Source organism: Corylus avellana, chromosome ca4, assembly GCF_901000735.1.
Source record: "Corylus avellana chromosome ca4, CavTom2PMs-1.0".
Lineage (NCBI taxonomy): Eukaryota > Viridiplantae > Streptophyta > Magnoliopsida > Fagales > Betulaceae > Corylus > Corylus avellana.
In genome coordinates, this window is record NC_081544.1 from 8,425,969 (window position 1) to 8,435,234 (window position 9,266).

The window sequence follows — 9,266 nt, forward strand, 5'->3', positions numbered from 1 at the left end:
CTCTTATGATTGGTGATAATCCCTCTTCAAACCCGACCGAGATTAATGAGCACATAGTCGAGTTCTATAAAAAACTCTCTACGGAGCAATGCCGTTGGAGGCCTCTGGTTGATGGTATTTCTTTTGACTCCATTTCGGAGGAGGAGGCTAGTTGGTTGGAAAGAGACTTTGAAGAGGAAGAGGTTAGGAAGGTAGTATTCAAGATGAGTGGCTTTAAGGAGCCGGGCCCTAACGGGCTCTCTATGGCTTTTTTCCAAAATTGTTGGGAGGTTGTGAAGGGGGATATTATGAAGGTGTTTAGAGACTTTCATGCAAGAGGTCTGTTTGAAAAGAGCCTCAATGCGTCTTTTATTTCTCTTATTCCGAAGGTTCCCGATGCTATCAATCTTAAAGACTTCCAGCCGATTAGTCTTGTGGAAGGTATCTATAAAATCATAGCCAAGGTATTAGCAAATAGATAGAAGGTTGTTTTGGATAAGATTATTTCTCAGTCGCAAAGTGCTTTTATTAAGGGTAGGCAAATTCTAGATCCTATTTTGATTTCCAATGAATGCCTCGATAATCGGTTGAGATCGGGAGAGCCAGGGGTTATTTGCAAAATGGATTTAGAAAAAGCTTATGACCATGTGAATTGGGATTTCTTGTTGTATATGTTGGGGAGATGTGGTTTTGGGGGGATTTGGTGCTCTTAGATTAAACATTGCATTTCTTCGGTGCGATTCTCAATCCTAGTCAATGGATCTCCTAATGGTTTTTTTAGCAGTTCTAGGGGTTTGAGACAAGGGGACCCCCTGTCTCCTCTGTTATTTGTTTTTGTGATGGAAGCCTTGAGCAGGATGATTTCGGCGGCAGTTAATGGGAGGTTGCTAGATGGTTTCAAGGTTGGTAACACTGTGGTTTCTCACCTTCTGTTTGCTGATGATACCTTACTTTTTTGCAACGCTATGCCCTCCCAAGTCTGTTATTTGCTAAGTCTATTTCTATTATTTGAAGCTGCTTTCGATCTTAAGATCAACTTGGCTAAGTCGGTGTTAATTCTAGTGGGGAATGAGGAGCAAGTGGGCATGTTAGCAGGCATTCTAGGGTGAAGGGTTGCATCTCTGCCTGTCAAATACCTTGATATGCCGTTGGGGGCTCCTTATAAGGCTAAGCATATTTGGGATGAAGTGATCAAAAAGATAGAACGTCAGTTGGCCAGTTGGAAAAGGTTGTACTTGTCGAAGGGTGACAGGGTCACGCTTATCAAGAGTACTCTTGATAGCTTGCCTACTTATTATCTGTCTCTCTTCCCTATTCCGGTTAGCGTTGCCAAGCGCATAGAGAAGCTATAGAGTAATTTCTTATGGGGTGGGCTAGGCGAAGAGTTCAAATACCATCTGGTGAAGTGGTCAAAGGTGTGCACTCCAATTAAGGAAAGTGGGTTGGGGATTAGAAACCTAGTGGTCTTCAATCGCTCACTGCTAGGAAAATGGTTGTGGCATTACGGTTCGGAAAGAGATGCTTGGTGGAGGGTTGTGGTGGATGCAAAGTTTGGAAGCTTATGGGGAGGGGGGTGCTCTTTGGAGTGTGGAGGTACTTTTGGGGTAGGGTTATGGAAGAATATTAGGAAGGAATGGGATACTTTCCAAGGCTTCATGCGTTTTGAGGTGGGGGAAGGGACTAGAGTTCGATTCTGGCATGATGTGTGGTGTGGAGATACAACTCTTAAGATAGCTTTCCCTGGTCTTTTCAGTATTGCATGTGCGAAGGATGCTTCAGTTGCAGCTCTTTTGGAGGTGAGGGGTGGCTATATGATGTAGGACGATATTTACCTTTATTTTCGGTAAAAACGAAAATAAAGAAAATATCAAAAATAATATTGGAGCAGCGCCGCTTGATCAGAATTTTAGCTATTCTCAAACAATGGAAGTACAAAAGGAAAGATTGCCACGATTCCCGCTGATTGTTAATTTTATATTAGGATTTTATTTTTTTTTATTAGGACTTTATTTCCTTTCCTTATTAGGATTAAGTTTACTATTACTATAGGATTATGTTTACTTTTCTACTGGATTAGATTTACTTTCTCTACTAGAAGTAGGTTTACTTTCTCTACAAGTATTTTTCTTCTATAAATAGGCTTGCCTATTATGTAAAACTCAATCAATGGAATTATTATAAAATCAGAGAATTCTCTCTTAAATACTCTGCGGAGTTTTATCCTTCTTTTAGCCTGCGGGCTTGTTTTTATCTTTTTGGGTAGAAGACGAAGACGCTTCTCTTTGCAGAATCAAAGACGCTGCTCTTTGATTAGTTACCTTAGTCTTCTGCTACGTCAGTTGGTATCAGAGTAGGCTTTATCCTGATCATGGCCAATCAGCGCAACGGTGACAAACTTCTCCAACAACGCCGCTTGTAGGGGAGAGACTCTTTCAAGAGCCAAATTCATGGGGTATCCGAGCCGGCATTATCCGGATTCGATGGCCAACTTATACTACAACAACAACTTCTATAACGACGCCGTTCGTGAGAGGGATGTTGTTTCGAGATCCGACTACCAGCGATACATTAAGCGATCAGAGGCTCCATGGAGAACCGAATTCCAAGAGCTCAGGCAGACAGTGCAGATGATGCAACAGGAGGTGCACCAATTGTGGGAGTCGTTTGAACTCAGGCAGATGCGTGCCCATTGGAATCACAGAGACACTTGGGAGTACCGGATGAATAACGATCTCCCTTCATTCAGTGGTTATCTTCACATTGAAGATTACCTTGACTGGATAATGGAGGTAGAAAGATTATTTGAGTACAAGTGTATTCCGGAAGAAAAGAAGGTGAAGTTGTTGGCTTATAAGCTCAAAGGTGGAGCATCCGCTTGGTGGGAATGGTTGAAGCTCTCTCGATCCAGGTAAGGAAAAAGACCCGTGACATCTTGGCCCAAGATGAAGCGGTTACTCAATGCCCGGTTCCTACCACCAGATGACTATGGGATCCGAAGGGAACCCGTTTGGTATCCGTATGTTGACCGATTCCGTGAGGATGACGTAAGCCACTTTCGTCATGCCCGTAATCATCTTCATAACTCTCCAAATAGGCCCTTCGCCTATGAAGAAAATTTTAATTATGGTGAAGAAGTTGTGGAAGATGTTAAGTTAGTTGAAGAAGTGGAGTTGCCATCAGATAAAACATATATGCAGCCATCATCATTGATTCCAACGACTACGTCAATGGAGGAACAGCTACCGCCTCCTCCACCACAAGTGCGACTTCCTCCACCACAGTTGCAATCTCCTCCACCACAAGTGCAACCTCCTCCACCACAGATGCAACCTCCTCCACCACAAGTGCAACCTCCACCACAGATGCAACCTCTTCCACCACAAGTGCAACCTCCTCCATCACAGATGCAACCTCCACCACAGGTGCAACTCATCACGATCATCACAAAAATTGAAGATTCTTTTAAAGAAAACGATGAAGTTGAAGATGATGCCCATGAAGAAATCGTTGGAGGAATTTTTGTGGAAGTAGACGAAAAGGAAAAATCGTGTCTTGATTCTATCTATGTAGATTTCTCCAAGTACTTTTCTTCAGAGGAGCCACATGTGCCATGTCCCAAAGAAAACTCGAGGACGAGTTTTTTTCAAGGGGGGTGTCTGATGTAGGACGATATTTACCTTTATTTTCGGTAAAAACGAAAATAAAGAAAATATCAAAAATAATATTGGAGCAGCGCCGCTTGATCAGAATTTTAGCTATTCTCAAACAATGGAAGTACAAAAGGAAAGATTGCCACGATTCCCGCTGATTATCAATTTTATATTAGGATTTTATTTTATTTTATTAGGACTTTATTTCCTTTCCTTATTAGGATTAGGTTTACTATTACTATAGGATTATGTTTACTTTCCAACTATGATTAGATTTACTTTCTCTACTAGGATTAGATTTACTTTCTCTACTCGAAGTAGGTTTACTTTCTCTACAAGTATTTCTCTTCTATAAATAGGCTTGCCTATTATGTAAAACTCAATCAATGGAATTATTATAAAATCAGAGAATTCTCTCTCAAATACTCTGCGGAATTTTATCCTTCTTTTAGCCTGTGGGCTTGTTTTTATCTTTTTGGGTAGAAGACGAAGACGCTTCTCCTTGCAGAATCAAAGACGCTGCTCTTTGATTAGTTACCTTAGTCTTCTGCTACGTCACTATAACCAGTGGAATGTTAGTTTTTCTAGAGGGGCTCATGATTGGGAGGTGGATGTATTTGCCTCTTTTTTCCAGTTGCTGCATTTTGCTCGAGTGGGACGAGGGTGTGAAGATAGGTTGTGATGGATCTCCTCCAAAATAGGCCAGTTCAAGGTCAAACTCCTTTATGCTTCCTTGGCTAGTTCTGAAAGGAGACATTTCCCTTGGAAGAGTGTGTGGCGTACACATGCTCCGCCGATGGCAAGTTTCTTTGTGTGGTCGGTAGCTTTGGGCAAAATTCTGATCCTAGACAACCTAAGGAAGCTGCATGCGATTGTGACGAACAGGTGTTGGATGTGCAAGAGGGATGAGGAGACGGTGGACCACCTTCTTCTTCATTGCGAGGTAGCCTATGCTTTGTGGTGCGCTTTTTTTGGGCGGTTTGGGTTGTCTTGGGTGATGCCGAGACGGGCTTCTGATTTGCTCGCCTGTTGGTGGTCTTCGGGAAGGAGGGGGAGTGCTGCGGTTTGGAAAATGGTGCCTACTTGTTTCTTTTTGTGCCTTTGGAGAGAGAGAAATAATAGGTGTTTTGAGGATTTGGAAGGTTCTTTGGAAGACTTTCTTTTTTTTTGATAAGTAATGATGTTATAAAAAGCGCAAAGGGGCGCAACCAATATACACGGGAAGTATACACAGAGAGCGCCTAAGAGGGAGAGAAATGAAAAAGAAAATCCGAAAAACTAATCACTAAATGAGCTAGCCAAGCGGCCGTCCAAGAGTAAAGAGTAAAGAAGAAAAAATGAGTCAATTCCTCTATGGTCCTAGTGGAATTATCAAAACATCTAGCATTTCTTTCATTCCAAATACACCACATAAGACACAGAGGGATCATCTTCCACACAACCGCACTTCGAGAACGCTCTCCCGACCACCAACTATCAAACAAGGCCCTCACGCTACAAGGCATGACCCAATGCAACTCAAACCGCTTGAAAATCATGTGCCAAAGAGCTCTTGCGAGCTCACAGTGGAGAAGAAGATGATCGACTGACTCTCCAGTCTTCTTGCACATACAACACCACTCTACTACCACTATGTTCCTCTTGCGTAGCGTATCATGAGTCAGAATCTTGCCTAGGGCCGCAGTCCACCCAAAAAAAGCCACTCGCTGCGGTGCCTTAGTTCGCCAGATGCTCTTCCAAGGGAACTCCTCTTGATTAGATATGGTCAAGGCCTTGTAGAACGATTTTACCTCAAACTTGCCCTTCTTAGACGAGGACTAGCAAATACGGTCAACACTGCCTAGGGAAACCTTGCAAGAATACAACCGATCAAAGAAAGGAAAAACCAAATCCAACTCCCAATCTTGAACCGATCAAACAAAAATGACATCCCACTCAACAACCCCGTTCCTCCCGATAAAATTCTCCTTCACCTAAGCTTCTTTGTGTCTGGCGATACTAAATAAGGACGGGAAGGCTTGCTTCAAAGAATTGTCCCCACACCAAATATCATGCCAGAATCGAACTTTTGAGCCCTCCCCCACCTCAAACCGAATACCTTTGGCAAAAAAATTCCACCCTTTACGAATATGCTTCCATAGACCCACACCATGAGAACCCAAAACCTCCTTCGTGCACCACCCACCTTCTTGGTCTTCATACTTAGCTTTGATCAACTTGCACCAAAGAGCCCCATTCTCATTTGCGTATCTCCAAAGCCATTTCCCCAAAAGAGCTTGATTAAACTGGTGCAACTTCCGAATGCCAAGACCTCCGTAGCGTAGAGGGCGGCAGACTTGATCCCAACTCACAAGATGCAACTTGGGCTCATCTCCCATTCCACCCCACAAGAAATCTCTTTGGAAGACTTATTTTCTTATTGTTTCCACACTTTGTATCTTTAGACTGTAGCGTATGTCTTCCCGGTGTCAATTAGCTACGATGATTTCCTTGTTCACTTTTCTCTCTCTAGTTAGGTGATCCTATTGTACACTCCCGGTGTACTTTGGGGTGCCTTTACGCTTTCAATAAAACTGGTTATTACTTATAAAAAATAATAATAATAATCGTAATATAAAATCACAAAAGGGGAGGGTATTATGTTGTGGATAATGTGTGGCGTCCCACGTCGCCTCGGTATGGAGATGTAGATGAACTTATGTATATACTTGCACCTTGCATGACAACAACGCGTTTTAAAGTCGTAATGGTCATGATCTCATCAAACTCCGCAGTTAAGCGAGCTTATGCAAGAATAGGATCAGGATGGGTGACCTCTTGGAAAGTCTAATTCGGGGGAGTCAAAAGCAGACAATATTGTGTCATTGGGAGTGGGCTGTTACATAATGTGTTTGAATTATGAAAGGGATTGTAAGGAAATGAAGGGAAGCCACTTTTTTGGAAGTATCAAGTGCATATTTGTTACGCGGATGACCTAATTATCTTATATAAGGGGAATGTTCCCTGATAAAGGAGTGCCTAATTATCTAGTATGATTGATACTGTTAAGGATTAATTACTGGATATTTTGGGCTACAATGTACATTCATTCCCTATTAGGTAGCTTGGCTCACGTTTATCTCCTCGACGCTTAAGAAGTGTGACTATAAAGACTATTGTGGAAAAGATAGTAGATGGGGCTAGGAGCTGGGTTGGAGAGTTTCGTCCTTAGTGATCATATTACAATTCTTGAATTCTATTTTTGTATTCTATTCAAACCTTTTGGTTCTCTTTATTCATGCTCGGGTCGTAAGTGCCACTTCCCGTTCCGGATCAGTAGTGGACCAACATGAGCATGAATTTTGTGTTGGGATTACTAAGGATTTAACGAGATAATGAGTCCACTTTTGTTGTGGTTGACCGGTTTTCTTAGATGACTCACAATATTGCATGCAAGAAAACTTCCGATGTGGTGAATGTAGCTGAATTATATTTTTAGGAGGTGTATTGATTTCATGGATTGCCATTGTTCATTGTTTCTAATTGGGAGACGTGGGGTTTCTTAGCCATTTTTGGAGATGTTTGTGGAAATTGACCAACAAAAAGCTTGACTTTGGTAGTGCCTATCATCTTCAAACCGATCGGCAAACGGAGGGTGTTAACTGTTCGTTGGGGGACTTGCTTAGGTGCTTAGTTGGTGAAGATATCAAGTCATGGGATCAATAATTATTTCACCTTGAGTTCATTAACATTTAGTCTACAAATAGGAGCATCGGTTTTTATCCTTTCTATATTGTCTATGGGACAAACCCTCGTGGACTGTTAAATTTAGCACCTATTCCTAATTTGAAGCAAGTGAATGCTAAAGCGGAAGATTTCTTTTTACTCGGGTTTAGGAAGTTCACAAGGTTGTGGCTAAGCACAAAGCCATTGCTGAACATAAGAGATGTGCTATAGAATTTGAGGAAGGTGATTTTGTCTGGGTTGCCTTGACCAAAGACTTAGAAGATTGGAACGTTAGATATTATTGAGAAGATCAACTAAAATGCGTACCGGTTGAAAGTTCTAGGCCATACCAAGATGTCCGACGAGTTCAATGTCAAAAATGTTGACCTGTACACGGGAGACTCATCCTATAAGCGTTCAAATTTGAGGGCAAATTCTCTCTAACTCAAAGAGGATTATGTGGATTAGACTAGCTTGAATTCATGAAGAAAACAGGAGAAGACGTGCATGTTTGAATGAGCCCACTGGATGGTTTTAGGACAAACTTCCAAGGAGAATTGGTCAATCTAGTCAGTATCAATTGATGGATGGTCTAGCTTGTTCGACCAAGTGCTACAAGTTACATCAATGCAAGATGTTCGGTTGATACCTTGTCAAAGTTCGTTAAACTCCGAACTTTCATCACAAGGTTCCGTTCGAAGGGGACTATTGTTTTTTCATATGCGAGTTGGTAGTTTCGTTTTATGTTTCCTTCCTAGTTGGGTTTGGACTTGTCTTTTTATATAAGTTGGCTAGTTGGCTTAGATGGCTTAGATCACAACTTATGGTCGGGTTTGGTTTCTTCTACCGACCACTAATGGTTGTGTCGGTAACCCTTTCAAGTTTCGTTCCGTTTATGGAACGTTGCCATATTTAACTACCTCCATTGGCTGTATCAGTTCGTTTGATGGGTCGGGGCATTTATTTGACCAATTTCCGACCGTTTTTAGGATGACTTTGTTGCCTTTGTTTTTTATTTTCTTGTAATTCTCCTTTCCCTCCCCCCACATTGAATAGAAAAAAAAGCATATATATACTCTCTATTAATTTATGAAGATATCCTTATAGAAATGCTGTCAACAGAGGGAAAATGCAAAAAATACAGAGATCGCTAGGCATTAGAGCAAGAATTGAAACACCTAATTGAAGTTTTACAATAAATATATGCAAGTTTATAATATGGGGAAAAGAAAATAAAAATAATAAGCAACGAAAATTTTTCGATTTAATGTGTCATAGTACAGAGATATTTATTTAAGGTGTCATAGTACAAAGATATTTATTTGATGTGTCATAGACTCATAGTGCATTTATTTCAATCCGTCTGGTTTGTTCAGCAGCGGGCTCTCACAGAAAAATGGTGAATCCATATGCATGAATAAAACAATCTAAAGGCATACGCAATAACATATTTATCTATAAGTAGAAAAAGGTATTTCTATAAGTGGAAATATGCGTGAGACAGAGAGAGAGAGAAACCCTAGAGAGAGAGACAGAGAGGAGCTTTCCAGAAGCAGAAACGACAGAGCGTCTAAGAAAGTCACTTGCCTTGCCATCGTCTCGTATCAGATCAAACCAGTAACTTGGATTCAGCAGATCTTCTGCAAGTGTTCTACTCATCATCATCCTAAACCATTTCTGTAAATGAAAAAAGGAAAAAGAAACATGAGTTTTGCTTAGAAAAATACAAATATCCGTTTTTGTTTTTTTTTTTTTTTGCCAAATTTAGCCAAACCCTGGCCTACCATCTTGCAACTTGCTTTCATTGTCTGGTTTTGTTTCTTTTTTTCACTCACTGTATGTTTGACAAGGCCACCAATGGTTTTCTCCTAAAGAGAAAGAAAGAGAATGTACGGGAAAACTAGCTTCGCCTAGACAATAAATTTTTATGGA